General features: G+C 35.1%; 1 long non-coding RNA gene across 7 annotated transcripts in view; it reads right to left on the reverse strand.

Moving 5' to 3' along the window:
* Window positions 1–8,383, reverse strand: part of LOC117435626 (uncharacterized) — a 247,838-nt gene extending 239,455 nt beyond the window's left edge. For all 7 annotated transcript variants that reach the window (XR_009315328.1, XR_009315320.1, XR_009315323.1 and 4 more), the window contains exons 1-2: window positions 8,011–8,383; window positions 5,493–5,829 (exon numbers count right to left, since the gene is read on the reverse strand). This is a non-coding gene — a long non-coding RNA (uncharacterized LOC117435626). The remainder of the gene's footprint in view (window positions 1–5,492; window positions 5,830–8,010) is intronic.
* Between the last annotated feature and the right edge of the window lie 8,851 nt (window positions 8,384–17,234).

Below are 17,234 nucleotides of genomic sequence, written 5' to 3' on the forward strand. Positions count from 1 at the left end.
TAACTGCTTAGAGAGTGCAGGTAGGGCCATGGTTACTATGGAACACAGATAGGAACAAGAATGCTTGCAAATTCTAGTTCTTATTTTTATTTTAGTACATGTAACAAATGTTAATTTCTGTCCTATTACCCTAATAAAACAGATTTAGGGACCTGATAACTCAGTCACACAAGCCCCAAGCGCCACAACAGCACAGTTATGCGTATTGTTTAACCACTCTGGAGTAACCCCTAAACAGCAAAATGATTAGTAATGCACAAACACTGAAACAAAAAACACTCCAAGGTTTGCAACTAAATCAACAGTTTATTATGTTGGTCAGGATAAATGTGCCATGCTGGATTACAATGCACATGAGTAACATTGCAGACACATGTTTGGCAATCATTTAAATCAACATAGATAAACATTCCAGTTCCAAATACATATGTACATCTATAGCACACTATCAGCAATCCTTGTACAAAACAAGACAACAATTATGATTTCTACACAACTTTAACCCCTTTTATATGTGCTTAAAACCAGTGTCCTACCACTTCCGGGGAGAGAGTGCACTCGCTTCAAATCAGCACTTCCCTAAACAGCAGCATGCATTTCTCTGTCTATCCAGAATGCATGACTAAATTGCAAAAAAATTAATCTGGGATCAGCTCTTTAGTTGATTAATCGGTCCAATTAATCTGTTAATTGGAACAGCCCTAATTATATTATAATGTAGCACTGGGACAAATATTCTAATATTTGAGTAAGCACTGCTTGAAACATACTTGGTTGAAAAAAATGACCATGTTCATATTTGTTCATCTAACAGAATTTATAAATGATTGTGGAGTGTTTCTCTCTTATAATATGGTATAAGTTATACTTTTGTTTTCCAGCTAATTAAAAATTAGCGAACATTGCAAACTAAATTAAATTACAGTTGAATTCTGAAAATTGCTTTGCTTAAATCATGCTTTGCATTAGATGCAAACTGAGATAACGTGATTATTTGATGCAAGATTACTTAACACCTGTTCTATAAACATATGTCAGTACCATGAGAAAGTAGGCCATATCATGTAAAATAGAATATTTTATTAAATGTCCTTGCAAGGTTTCATCAAAACTAGACAAGTAGTTTCCAAGATAAAGCTTCCAAAAGCACAAACCTAATATTCGGTTATTAGGCTTGAGCTCTCCCTAGTCAGGGCTTAAATTTCAGCGCAAGGTCGCGGGAATCGCGCTTTTTCCAAGTTGCTCCCGCAAAACTGCAACTTTCAGATATTTGAAGACACCAAGCTACTGTATTTTCCACCCAATTTAGAATGCCTGAAACGCTAAAACAATCTCTAAGGAAGTGGGTGTCAGTGACGAAAGCAGTATGAGCCGCATTCTGAGTAGTTTTGGTTAAAATAAATAAATAAATAAAAAGTAGTGCTGGATATTTTAAGTGTCGCGAGACTTTATTCTATCGTACGTGATTCTCGGCCGTTATCTTTAAGAGTTATAGAAACTCAGTACACTGCAGTATAAGTAAACAGTTTTGGGGAAAAAAATACGATATTAAGTCTATCTAGGTGTTGTTTTGCAAGCTCAGGTCAATTGATTTTGGGGTGCCAGCGCACCGAAGGTTATGCACATATAACTCAGGCACCGTTAAAATACACACTCGAGGCTTTCCAAAGACGTATTCAGTGTGTGTATGCGGTACTCCTAGTTGGAACTAGGACTGCCTTAAGTTAAGCCTCTCATCATGTGACAGAGTTCACAGCTTAGGTTTCGTTTTGAGTTAGGACTATATAAAGAATGAAAGGAAAATTATGTTATAAGTGGGCGGAGTTAGTAAACAGTGGAGCATTTCTGGAGGCTGTAGAGCACTTTAACAGTGCACTCGCAATGCTTTTAACACATTCGCGCTTGTCCTGGCAAAACGTTTCTTGACATAATCAAGCATTAATTCACATAAATAACAGTCAGTGACTTTATATTAATGATATTTTGTATTGTTATTAAAAAAAATACTGGCATATCCTGGCGCTGCAACACAGCATCGGTGCAATGTATTCAGTATTGAGTGGGCTCCACAAATGGCGTCTGTAATTGAGTACCAAACTGCATCACGCGATTTAATGTCCTATACTTCTTTATATAGTCCTAGGTTTTGAGTCTATTGCTCCGTCACTGTAGCAGCTAGACTGAAAGGGGTGGTATTGTTGGAAAGCTTAGAAGCTCAGCTCCGCCCCCCCCCCCCCCCTTTTTCAGTTCATATTGAGGTTCAATGGTGCATTGTTTTTTGGGTTTTTTTTAGCCATCTATGATTACAATATATATAGCAGTGACCAAACATGATTTTTTTGGAAAAGCGTTTTTTTTATTTATTTATTTATTTTTTAAACATATATTCTCATCTCTACCACATATGCCTGATCCTGTTGCATAATCCTCTTACATAATATGAAAGGAACTTTTGTGGCATTTCATTTGATAAGTTACATGCATGCAGCACAAACTATCCAGTAGTTAAACATACATAAACAAAAACAGTGAAAAACAGGCAGAAATAGGGCTAAGCGTAAAGAGTTAAAAAAAAAAAAATGGAGCGTTGGTTAAAAAGAAATGCACCTTTTTCTTCGGCTGCATGCAAAAACTTCACGTCAGACAATGGCAAAAGCAATGGAGAGTGCTCTGTCTCACAGGGATGAACAGCTGTTAAGTCTCCTGAAAGCAGCTTATTTTAAAGTAACAGGATGGGGGGAAATCCCCCCAGCACACAAAAATGAAATTCAAGCCCTGCTAGTAAGCAGGTGACGACATCGAAGAGAGGGTCATGGTGCTGATCAGGCTAATTTAATAACTAAAATAAACATCTGCATTAATGTGTGCCGATTACAGTTCTCCACAGACCAACACCGTCAACTGTGTGTCATCACCTGCTACAGTTGCTGTGGAGACCTAATCAAACAAAACCTCTAATATTATTATGCAGAATTGCTTCTTGTAACTAATTTTCATGTAAAGTTTCATCAATTTGGACAAGCAGTTTAGAAGGCAGCTTTCTTAAGCCCAACCTCCTGCAATATGCAATGTCCAGATACTGGTTGCAACTGGTACACTTGTTTTTAAGTTCAGGGAGACCACCTTGAGGGGGTTTGGTCAGAACTTAAAAATTAAATTTCCATTAAATATGTTTATGAAGAAAAAACAAAAAGGAAATTAGCAATACATTTTACCTAACAGAAAATAAATAAATTCAGTGAGGTTGATGGATCTAAAAACATACAATATAATACAAGAAAATTCAGGACATGTTGAGCAGTGCACTGGGTGGTGTACAAAAGGGGCATTTAAGGACATCTATTGTTATATTGTTTTTCCCACACACACCCACTTATCTTTGTATTAAAAATAAAATAAGTGTGACTCCAAGACTTTAATTAGGCCATATAAAAAAAATAATATTGTATACTACTTTTTTCCTAGCTGGATTGTGTTTAGTTTTTTTGTCCCTACTTCTAGTCATATATCCAATTCCCATTAATAAACAGCTGTGATTATAACTCAAGACAGTGACTAGTGCAAAATCAAGAGGAAACATGTTTTGTGTATAGTAAAAATGCAAAAAAAAAGTTCCTATAAAAATCTACACATTTACTGAAAAAACAACAGTCTGTTCTGGTTACACTTCTGCATTTATCTAAAACTAAAAAAAAAAATAACGGAACAAAAAGTATCTCTGCTCTTTTGTATTTTCCATGGCTGCCCTGGGTGTCAGAGTTTCTCTGCTTCACAGTTAACATTACGCAAAGGCTCCAACTTACTGAACAACTTACGTTGCTTTCATACTGAAGTACAGTACAATATTATGTGTCTGTAGAACTCTGCTTTATTACACTACACCCTTACAAATTAAGTAAGCATTTAAGAAACACATCTATAACATTTTATAGAATATGCATATAGACCTAACCATCCACGTCCTGCAATATGTTTCATAACTGGAAAAATAAGTTAAAATTACATATGTGGCTTGCACTTTACAACAAATTCTAGTGAATATGTTATATTCTGTTGTATATTGTCTGGGAGAGGGGAAGGTTGGTGTCTAGTCTATAGCAGGGGTGTCCAATCACAGTCCTGGAAGGCCATTTTACTTCAGGATAAACAGATGAAATTATATAATTAACTACTTATGGGGCTGGATGGAGGTTTAATTGGTTCAATTAAAACATTTTACAACAGGGCTGGGACAAAGACCAGCACTGGAAGGGCCAACTTTGGCAAGCCCTGGTCTACTCATTATTGCACAGGCTTGAGTTTTGTTACGCTTGGGCTTAACTTTTGCCTCCAACCAGTAAGAATTTCTCATATGAGAAAAGACTGGAAAATGTTTTAATAAAAATAGGATAAAGCCAATAAAATATAACAAGGTTTTAAGAGTTGGGATAAAGTAGTGTTTTATCCAAACCTACAGTTTCTAGAAAAAAAAAATGTGCAAATTATTTTTTTAAATACCTGTCCATATATGTCATTAAAATAAAATTCAAATAAAAATTTAAAAAATAAAATCCATGCCTCATAGAATGACTAAAAAAAAAATATTATTAATTAAAAATACTCAAGGGTATGTTAAGACTATAGAATAAGAAAAAAAAGTAAAACTATTAATTTGTGATGCCCACTTTCCATGACATCACCGGAGATTATTTAAGAAAATCGAGCCGGCTCCAGTATACTAGCTGGAAATCTGAATTCTAGAGCAAATGCTTTTACAGTGTGAGGATGTTGTAAGCACTTGATTAACTATGCAAACCTGGAAACAGTCTGTTTGTGTTGCATGGTAGAATGGTGTCCGTTTACAACACATACCAACGTCTTTTTTCACCAACATTTCATTAGTAGCGTCTCCCACTTTAAAATGCCAAACTCCCCTGACGCTGTCCAGCTTTAACACTGCTGAAAAACTGTTTATTTGTTTTATTTAGTCTAGCTAAGCAAGGAAAAAATACTACTCGTATAAAGTACTAGTTGCAAACTCCTTATTGAGATACCTTGATATAGCAAGATGGAGAAGTGATACCATTCCGGTTTTTGTTTTTCTTTTATCCCTGATTAAATACAGCAAGAAAAGAAGTCTACTAAGTCTTTATGAATCTTGTCTCGTCTTTGTCAAACCAAAAACCATTAAGAATGACAAAAAGTATTACTTAAGAGTTTAATTCATGGCGACCTCATATGGGTACTAATACAAAAAAAACTCTCTTCTAGTCTTTATATGGGGCACATGGAACATGCAAATGCACGATGACCTCAGATGAGAATGACATTTTTTTGTCCATTTAAAGCAATAGGGGGGGGGGGGGGGGGGGACAAACAAACAAACAAAAAACATTTGTTCAGCTATTTTTGAACATGTCATGCATGAAAGGGTTCAAATAATAACAAAAGCTTTTACCGCAACAATACGGTAGTCACATGGTTAGTATAAGTTGGCATATAGTTATACATACCTGATACTGAACCGAAGGTTCCCCCAAAATAAGTATTCCAAACAATGTATATTTTAATCCCAATTTCAAAATGAATGAAAACGTTTTGAAGTGCAGAGTTGTAATCCCAAAAGTGTGTATAATTCCCATGGTTAGCATTCCGGTGCTGGCATTATCAAAATGAGCAATGAACGATCCTTGCACACAATTCCGCATAGATTTTTCCAGGAAGATAGATTCAAGTTGGGTGTCTTTCTGAGAATAAAAAGATGATTTCTGTAAATCCGCTGATAAATATATGCCTTGTTGATCATCGACATATCTGTTTTGTTTTCTTCCTGAACAGGTGCACAAAATCCTGCGCAAGAACAAAAGAACAAGAAAAAGAAAAAAAAGCCAATGTAGAAAATGAACTGTGAATGTTCACCTATTTTTTCACGTCAAGAAAGAAAAAAAACATTTACAGTATTTTACTTTGCTTTAAAACTTGAATCCAGAATTATAAACAATGACGTTTAAAATACCAAGTAAAACATAAATAAATAAAATAAATACAAAATAAAACAAAACATTCTGGCTACAGTATAATAATAAACGTCTTTAGTAAAATGCTCCTGACTATAAAGTTTTTGGTGAAGTGTATTAGAAATATTCTTCTATAACTTCAATTATTATTTTGTATGGAAAATACGTCCTTATAGATATTCAATCTGCGTCTTCTCATAACCTGTTAAGTGCACTGTCAACTATTTATTGTGTTTCAGTACCACATCAGAGGATCACATTTCTCATTTTTGGTCTTCTTTTCTCTTATATCCCCTGGTAGCCCTAATTAAAATGTTTACACATTCCAAACATAATATGCGAGTTCAAATGTTCAAATCAAACTGATGATCTAATTCTGAAAGTAATAGGTTTAAACCCATTTTTGTTTTTGAATGTCACAATGTGTCAAATATGCAAGGGTGCTGATAATGAAACTGCCTTTTTTGTTTTTCTTATTGAACACATCAGACAAGTAGTTGAAACAAAGCGTCGTTCCTCTGTGGTTTGAAAGATGTGGCATTGTCTTCTGCCCAAAAGTTTGGAGATGGCGCGATTTATTTGAAAAACGTATGGACATCTTCCATCAGCTATATTAACTCTGGCTCCTTCATAAAAGGTGACAGTTAGTGGTGATAAAATCATATTAGTTCTGAAAGTATGATAAGGTTACTAAATATTTATGATAAGGTTGCTAAATATTATATAGTTAGCAGGTTTTAAAAAGCTGTGAAACAGACAAAAAATATATTTGATATACAGTATATAAAGTATATATACAGTATATGATATATACAGTATATGATATAAAGCCTATAGGCTTTAGAGCTTTCTTGTCCTATATGCTATCATTTTTAAACACCTTTTCTGATGAAATTATGGTTGCACTCGTGCTAACAATAACAATACTTAGTTAAAATTATCTTTAAATAAATTATGCAGTATTAAAATATAATATGTACACAACGTGTTATTTAAACATACTCCCTAATGTTCCTATAAAAGCATTAACGTAATTTATTAACATTCAAAGTACAGTTTAAAATCATCCACATCCCCCTCAAAGACAAAGGGCAGTCACCGCAACTTCTCTTTGTTGTCTGTGGTGGAATTGACATTTTAGTATTCACAAGAATCCTTTAAAATAATATTTATCAACTTTTACATAAACGATCTGATTTTTAGATATCATAGAATTTCATTTTCTTTATTTCTTTCATCAAGGTCTCCAAGTAACGCTTAGCAAATATTTTTGGTTTAATTTTCGCTGGTCAAACCTTTGTTTAAAACTATCTTCGGAACAAAAACCAAAAAGAATGCATCATTTGTCGAAACGTTTTTCGCTATCACTTGAGTGAAAGTTAGTTTACAGTTAGTTTTTAAACAAAAAAAATGCATTACAGGTTTCGTTTTATGGGCTATTCTTTACATTTCAGAACGAGAACAAAGACCTGATGGTGGCTTCCTAAGTTCAACAACAAGATATCAGCATGTCCATTCACTCCATACCTGTTGCTCATACATTTACTATACCACCAGGCGACCTCTTATTTTTCATTTAGGCGGCCACCATTCTATAAAGTGAATATTCGTATCAATATATATATATATATATATATATATATATATATATATATATATATATATGTTTTTATTTATTTATTTAATTATCCTAAACAACTTCTGATTGTATGGGTTTGGTAGAACAAAAAGAAAGAAAAGAAAGCAAGGCACTATCCACCTTAATAAACAATATTTTGGGGGATTGGTAGCTGTCTAACCATATTGTTTTTCAAGAACATAAAACATAGATATAACACAGGTTGTTTTTGTAAAGTGATATGTCGTTTGTCAGGGCTTTAATTAGTCAAAGCGTCGCCATGCTCAATTTTGAGCAACTTTTCTATCCAATGAACTCTTGGACGTTTTGTCTGTTTATATATACAAGTATATATATATATAAATAAAAAAAAAGTCTGATACAAAATGCACTTACCTGAAAATGTACGATTTCGATCCTTTTACCACGGTCTCTAAAGCATTTAAGAGCAGTAGGAGTAAATGATAATTGTTGTGATCCTTCCCTGATCTCCCTTTCAAAGCACGGCGTAGAACAAAGGAACTCTCCTCTCAGCTTTGTGCTTAACTTTGCAAGCTGGCGCACCAACTCTCTGCAAGTACAACTTTTCTGTAAAACAAGTCTACAAGCTACTGTTCAACTCCAGATAGAAGAACAATCTACAATAGATGACCAGATCTCTACATTCAAAGCAATCCTGTAAATCTGTTCTGGTTGGTTAAAAAAGAAAAAGTTAGACAAGAGTATTTTGGTTGTGTTGTTGGATCTCTTTGTCTGCACGTGTGAAGGGACTGTGACCGCGCCTTGTTCATTTCAGCCGGAGTCCCGCCCTCTAAATACTACTAAACAACAGCAAAAGGGAGAAACTAATAGGATCATACACGTAGACAGCTATAATTCCTAAAAGTCGATCATATAAATACTTTATGTTTATATTTATGTGGTATTTTAAGTTTCAACTGTGTATAGCACAATGGCCATTATACTGTCATTTCCCAACCACGAGTTTGTCTTTTCTTATTATTTATTTCTTAGCAGGCGCCCTTATCCAGGGCGACTTACAATTGTTACAAGATATCACATTATATTTACATACAATTACCCATTTATACAGTTGGGTTTTTTTAGTGGAGCAATCTAGGTAAAGTACCTTGCTCAAGGGTACAGCAGCAGTGTTCCTCATCTGGGATTGAACCCATGACGCTCCGGTCAAGAGTGCAGAGCCTTAACCACTACTCCACACTGCTGCCCATTTATTCCATTAAAATGCAGAAACATTGAGATATAAAAAATAATAATAAAACCTACACTCCCTTTTCCGTTTGAGCAATAAACCAGTCATAAATCTGAGTAATGTTACTCAAATGTCTATGTAAAAAGCAGTTGTTATCTTACAGTTTCAGATATCTTATTAAAACCCCATGGAATATTAGCAATAGCATACTTATTTTAGAGGTTACTAATAATTTAGATATTTTAATATTTTCCATAACTACTTCTATTATGCAGTCTGCGCGAACACGAAAAAGATCTGCATGTAAGGTATGTACTGTTAATGCGCATGTTTACGCAAAAACGAAGGCTTCTCTTTTATACAGATATAAAAGTTAATATAAGATGAAACAATTATTTCTCTATTATGAGGGGAAACAACTTTGACAAAACAAAAAATATTCCAAATAGAGGACATTATTGAACGTCCCGTGTAGCAGACTACTTAGTTTTCTGATATGTTAGAACGTGGATGACATAAGGATACATACATACATAATTGACCAAGTAACCTAGATTTCATCTTAACTGTTTAGCTTAATACATGAACAGCATGACAAATCTTCCAACACTTTTAAAGCTCCTCAAAAAACAAACAACAAAAAAAAGACGATCCCTTTTGAGGGAAGCACAACTTGAAAGTGCAGGACTGTGATAGGATGCTGCTTTTGGTTTTAAGAATATAATTTATAAACGTGTAATCTTTCTTTTACAATGCAAATACTGCTGCAGCTGCTGCGCTCCCTTGCAATTTAAAGTTCCCTGTCTGAATGTTTAAAACAACTCTGTTAATGTCAGAGTTTTCCTTTAATTAAATGAATGCCATCTCGCATTCCTAAATGTCGTTCCCACACTATTCAAAGTAAACACACGACCCACTGAAGCTTGTTTCACATCACATTGATATTCCATAATGCCTTGCACTGCAATATTCAGCAGATTGGCTCACAGTGTAACAGTCGCTGGCAGATTTAAAGGTGGTAGAATTTCAGTCTCCGTTAAAACTACATTTGAGGAATGTAGCTATATGCCAAATTGAACTCCCCATAACTGTTATAAATAAGCAAATAATTTGTATTAACTGTAAGGCATTTTTTAAAAGATGTAACCTTCAGCAGAAAAGTGAAAGATAATAATTACAAATAATGCTTGAGGTGTTGTTTTGAAGGTTAACCATAAATATTATGCCGTATATTGTAAACTCATTATTGTGTATTTTGATTGTTTGAGAATAGCCTGTACACGTTACTTTATACATTTTAAAATGTGTTTAGCATCTGTGGTATATTATTTATGTTTAATTTTTAAACATTTGGTTTACTACGGCTTCTCGTTGCCATCGAAAAAATAAAATAAAGCATTTGTTATGTCGAGATCACGAGAAAACCATTCCAAAGTATGATTTAATCCACTCGCTTGCAATGCGTATTTGTAACTGATGAATACGCGACTAGAGCCCGGGACAGACAGGCGCGGCGCGGCGCGGCGGAGGCATTTTGCCGCTTGTATCGCTGGCACTGCTTTCATATGGTGCTGGACAGATCAGCGCCAGGCGATAGCGCTAAACTCAGCTGAGTTGAGCGGTACCGCTCAAATCGAAACGAAAGCGATTTTGCGGTACAGTCAGTGGATTAACCAATCAAAGCCAAGCGGTGACAACACGTGCTTGCCAGGAAAACCTGTAAATGAAACTTGTCTACGGCGGTATCCAAGCACCATGAAGTGTCTGATCTTTGCTAAATTAATGGCTCATTTCATACACCTGCATGTAAATGATAGATAAACAACTTTGAAAAACAAAGCAGTGTTTTTATTTAGTAGACTATATGAGGGGCATTACAGCTCTGGCCAAAAGTTTTGCATTACGCCCTATAGAATTAATAACGTTATGTTGACATATTGAAATTACATATCGCTTTGTAGTTTTCCAAAAAATTGAAAATGTGACATTTCAAAATCTAACATGAAATACTGTACTATTTTTGTAAACTTTTGAGACGCCATTCTGTAGTTTCTTAGATTGCATGATGTTAAATAAAACATCGAAATTATGTTTATATATATATATATATATATATATATATATATATATATATATATATATATATATATATATATATATATATGAAACCAGAGCGATTTTTTTCTGACTGCCGCACGGTACAGTCGGTGGATTAACCAATCACAGCCAAGTGCTGACAACACGTGCTTGCCAGCAAACATCAATAATGAAACTGTTATCTACGGAGGTGTCAACCGCGAGGCATTTTCACAATGCGGTACCGCTAGTCTGCATCCGGACACACACGTGGTACAGTAGTTGTCAGTACGGTAGGCTATGTACTCAAATATAATTTACATATATGGCCAAAAGTTTTGCATCACCAAGGAGAATATTAGGATGCAGACATAATTAAAAAAAAAAAAAAAAAAAAAAAAAAAACCTATATGAACATATTTTTGATATTTTATTTAACATCATGCAGTCTCAGAAACTATAAAATGGTAGCTCAAAAATCTACAGAAAACTACATGAGTAGTACAGTATTTCATGTAAGATTTCAAAATGTCAAATTTTTCAATTTTTGCTGCAATCTGGCTCAAAGTGTGTCACAATCAACAAAGCTATGACAAAATCGAATAAACAGAAATGTTGCTTTAGGAATTTAAACCTTCATGCAGGCGTGGCTGTTTGTTACTTTGTCTGCTTACAAATGCCCATCATGCACTTTGTCTCAGGACCCGGGTGAAAGCATGCTGATCCCGTATCCTGAGGTGGGTTGCTGTCGACTGGGGTGAACCCGGGTACTACCCTGGTAGTGGTTTCACACTACACGGGATTGTGACCAGTGCAGAGGTGAAAATAACTTTAATTTCTTACCGGGACAGATTATTGTTCAATCCCGTCCTCCACCTCCCAATTACTCTGCTATTATCTTGCTGAGCACACCGATGCAGTTTTGTATTTTAAAAAAAGGTGATACAAAACAGAGACGATTTAACAATTTTACTGTTTCTGACCGGGACAAAAAATGAAGGTTTCCTCAGAAGACGGACCAAACTACGCGCTAAATGTTTACTTCCGAGTAGTTTACCTTGTATAGTTCATTTTGTTTGCGAAGCATCTCATGGTTGTTTTTCTGTTTATATTTTTCCTTTTTAAAAGCAATTAGAAGGAGTCTATCATTCTACCAAGTAATACAGTGGAATAGTTGTATGCCCTTGTTTTATGTAGGTATTCACTTCAATTCAGGCCACTAAGATTTCAGTTTACAAGAGTTTCCACTGTGAGGAATTATTTTTTTTTTTTAGTTTATCAGGAATGCTTCTTCCTGTACCGAATAGCTAAATGCCACATATCTACCCTGTGAAGGTTACCACGGCGATCACACGCTGTCACCCTCGTGAACAGGACCTGAGATACTGCGAGTTATTTTGCTTAAATACAAAGAAAACATGATGTAGCCTGAACAATCGTTTTGATAAGTGGAACAATAAAATGACTTGACAAAACATTTTGCCGGTGCTCCGTACTGGGCCGTACCGGCTTACTTTCACCTCTGGACCAGGGTAGACAGAACCCGGGTCAAGGCCCGTTTAGGAGTACCAGTGTGAAAGGGATTTAACCTACCAATTTAATGTCAGACGAATTTTTGGAAGGTAAATCTATATAATACATACAATACAGTGTGGAGTAGTGGTTAGGGCTCTGGACTCTTGACCGGAGGGTCGTGGGTTCAATCCCTGGTAGGGGACACTGCTACTGTACCCTTGAGCAAGGTACTTTACCTAGATTGCTCCAGTAAAAACCCAACTGTATAAATGGGTAATTGTATGTAAAAATAATGTGATATCTTGTAACCATTGTAAGTCGCCCTGGATAAGGGCGTCTGCTAAGAAATAAATAATAATAATAATAATAATAATAATAATAATATTCTGTGTTGGGATGCTTTATATTGCTATGGCAAGGCAATAAATAAGGAATTTGTTTATTTATTTATTTTGTAATTTTTTGGGAGCGTGTCTGTGGAGTTGGAAAGGGCGAGCACAAGAGACTGAGAAAGGGATTTACAGAAAACAGCTATAAAAACTGTAACAGCCCGGCAGTAGTAGGAGGAGACTCGAGGACCACAGTAGCTAACAACATTGAAAGTAGCAACTTTCCAAACTAATATAATTCATATTATTACAGCAGGACTAAATGGCTAAAACTTTTTTTTTCAGGTGGAAAATAAGGAAATCCCAGTGTCTACATGTTGAACGACTGTAAATGAAGTTGTTGTTAAAAGTTAAAATGTAAGGCTGTAGTTAATGCAGACCCCATAACTTTGTATGTACAGTTATTGAAACTACTCATGACTTCCAGATAATGTTACATTTTACTCACCCAAAATACATTTTACTCACAAATGTCTAAATTGGAAAGTAAATTACTCAATGGCCCAAAACCTTATCTGGAGTACATTATTCACAGCAGTCTACTGTGGGTCCATATGTACACATTGTATAGAATTACAATCCTCTATATAGTTTTCAAATAATTAACATATATTCAGTCAGGAATTACTATGACTATGATTAAATATGTAATGCTATACACTGTACAGTAAACATATTTAAAATGATTTTTTTTAGGTAAAGTTTGACACAGTATAAGAAATATCTTACAGATTTTTTTTGATATTGTTAAATGCCCTACCCCTAATAAAAATGGTGTAATCTTTAACAATGTTCAATCTTCCTATGATATTTTTAGCACTGCAATGTGAAGCATAAACCTTAAAAATGCAATAAAAGTGCCAAGAATTTGAAACAATTAAACAGGTACCGGTAGAAACCTTTGCAATATGTGATGGGATAAAAATCTTACAAAATGTATTTGAAAGCAAAGTTTCACATATTATTGAACAGTGTTCCTTGAAGTTGGACAGCTAAAGCAGGCCAAGAGAATGAACTGTCAGCAGGCTTCTCTTGAGCGTTATGAACGTGTCCCACTGCTGTGAATGAATGCAGTGTTGTTGGCTATGAAGGTCTTAAATTGACACCATTGTAAGCTTGTCCCATACTTTGCCTGTATGACTTCCTGGTTGCTAGACATAATCATGTTATTCAAAGGATACACAGCAATTGCTTATTACTTACTGATAGGAGATGTTCTCTGCAGCCTTTTGAAACCTCTTGCATTTGTGTCATATGATTCTTAGACTCACCCATAATTCCCTCAATCAGAAAATCATAAAGGCAGTAACTGCTTCACTCAAGCTAAGCAACATATTGGAAAGAAAGTCGATGTCATTTATAGGAGGGAATTTAGGGGCGTGTAGTTGGCGTCCTTAACCAAACTTCAGTGCAAAACTGAACCTTAATTTTTACTTGAGAGGGGATATTAAATACAACTTATTTCAAGGTAAGGTTTACAAAATAAATGTATTTTAGTTTGTTACACTGCAAGGTTAGCTTTTTATATGTCATTCACCCTTCTGTTAACTCTCACTTAATTCTTTTTTATAGCTTTTTAATTACATCTTTTGAGGCCTAATTGTGCAAGCATTCGGTTTTAATTAAATTTTAAAATAACATATTGTCCTTTGCATAAGATTGTTTTGTATGCCATTTTATGCAATTACGCACAGGCGACATGCAATCAACAAGCAGTTGTGAAGACAAAGATTGGAGTATAATTTAAAAGTATTTATGTACTATGGGTAGAACGACTACTAATTTGACAGTCAAATTGTTGAGGTAAAATAGTCGCAGTCGCCATTAAAAATATGAATAAATCGTGTATTTGAAAACATTTGGTGGTCAATTTGTTGCGGTTGTTTGTGCCTGTTCGATGGAAATGAGGGTGCTTCCCACGAGTGTACATGGCAAACGTGAGCCATCTCGGGGACCACTGTTCACAGTAGAGCAAAAAAACAGACCACAGATACTTGTATTTTCTGACTAATTGCCTTTAAGAAATTTGAAGTTGTTAGGTATTAATTAAATTGAATAAAACATGTTAATCACTCAGCACAAAACATTGCAGTCAATGATTATCAATAACAATCTGAGAATGTTATTTAATATAATCATAATCAAACTAAAACTCATTTCTTTCTATTTTATAAGCAATTATTTGTATGACCTTTCTTTTATCCTTTTGATATTAAATATTTTTTCACTTCCCTTAGTTTCCTTAGAAATGCATAATCTCTGCAGTGAATTGGGTGATTGTAGTCCTGGGCAAGATGTAATCTCTGATTAAACTCAACAAAGAAATAAGTATCCCAGTTTCCACAGTTGTAGCTCAAGTTTATGAAAAGGAAAGGTCACATTTACGTGGCAAATCAGTTTAATCGGATGAGAGGATAATTAGCTTCCAATCGTCTTTTAAAACACTCGATGCGAAAGTTAATCACCATTGATGGGAACTCAATTGTAAAGGTGAGGGGAAAGTGAGCTTTTTTGTTTTGAAATCAACACATTAATAAAAAAGTGTGTTTTGATTTATGTAATACAGATGACAAGCACATATTAAAAAGGCAATTAGGGGCACTCCTCTAGCTACTACTAGAAACTTGCGGATTTGCCGTCCTTGTCAACCCAGTCGCAACACACATCACACAATGACATAGCAGACGTACAATTAGTCGACTACCAGTTTCTGGTCGACTCACTTTTCCATTCAACTAATGGACTATGAGGTGCTACCCCTTATTACATGCTGTATCTAGTTTTACGCAACAGTAACAATTGCTTGTGATCTAAAAGTAACTGTGATTCGAAAGTAACTCCTATAGGTAACATTACGTATGGTCGCTTGTTTCTTGTTTCATTGCAGCATATTGCAGTGTCAGGTTACAGGCTGGTTCAAAGCCCTCTTCACCAGTTCACGTTACTCCCAGGAAAAAGTGTACGGCATATGAAACTTGTCAGGTATAAACAATGACGCATGAAGTAAAGAGAATGGCTGTCTGGCACCTTGTGTCATAGGAGGTGCTATAATAGCATTACCACAGCACGGCAAATCTATTGTAATGACCAGCACGCGGCAAACCACAGCTTTTGTCAGATGTTTTATGGCACCCAGGTCAATCTGGTTTGCAGTTTGGTGCCATGATAATGCAACAGCGATCAAGGTGACAATCATACCATCCCTATGGTCTACTGTAGCTAAACCAAAGGCAAGTGACAAATAAAGCAGGAGGAAATGTATTATCACACCCAGATGCTATTGCAGGATGAACCAGATGGAGTTGGAGAGCTTTCTCCCTTTCATAAAACTACATTAAGGGAATACATTGTTTAGTTGATTGCAGCCATTGTAGTGAAAAAATGGTTGTGTGACTAGGCTGTGCTATGCTACGTCAAAAGCAATTTTAAAATAAAAATGAATTCTTAACTTTTTAAATACTCAACAGCCATTTTCTTTGACATTTTCACCTGTGCTGTTAATTGGTGTATAGGCCACACATCTTGCTTTTGTTCATGTTTTATCAATGCTAAAACGGCAATGTATTCCACAAGCACAGTAACAAAGATAACAAATAAATGAATGGCAGCTGGATAATTGCTTGATTAGTTAGGCAGTAATTCATACATGTATGAATCACAGTAACACCAAGTTTCAATACCCATAGTTTTATATACTATATTATAGTCATCGCTATGTAGCAACTGATAAACATATGTTTGGGCTTCCGCATTCTGATGCTAATAAGGTTGTGGCCATTGTAATAACGACACTCATGAAACCTGCCTTATAAATAGATTATTTCAATTATTCGAATTTGACTATAATAGGTGGGGCTATGCCATTTAAACTATCTGAATAATTCTTAGTTTCTCTCAGCAGTGTGTAAATTCTATTTGTATTTATTTATTTTATATTTTATACTGTATTGGTTGAATGTTAAAGTTCATACATCATATGATAGTTTAGACCGTTCACACTTGCGATTTAAGGTGGCCCAGGGCAGACTGGGGCCAGACTTTTCGTATCACATGACCAATGTGGTTGCATAGCTCAGTAGACACTCCCATACACATGAAAGGTAGTTTACAGCCTTAATTATAGTTATAATGTTAATGGTATGATCTACATTGCAATAACATATTTAATACTGTAATACAAAAAATTTTAAAAAAATCACCCGCAACAAAGCTGGAATTGCATTGCTTAAATATTTCTTAAGGTTTCAATTGGCTGTCTATTAAAACGGTATCGGCTTCTCAATTCATACTTATTTGCTTAGGGCAATTCTCATCTGGATGATCATCAAATAAATTATATACTATCACCTGTCGAGCCATGGTCAGAAAAATAAGTTGTTTCAATCATGGGGTTTCCATGCGGGTCAATTTACATGTGAAATGGCGAT

Source organism: Acipenser ruthenus, chromosome 3, assembly GCF_902713425.1.
Source record: "Acipenser ruthenus chromosome 3, fAciRut3.2 maternal haplotype, whole genome shotgun sequence".
NCBI classification, from domain to species: Eukaryota; Metazoa; Chordata; class Actinopteri; order Acipenseriformes; family Acipenseridae; genus Acipenser; species Acipenser ruthenus.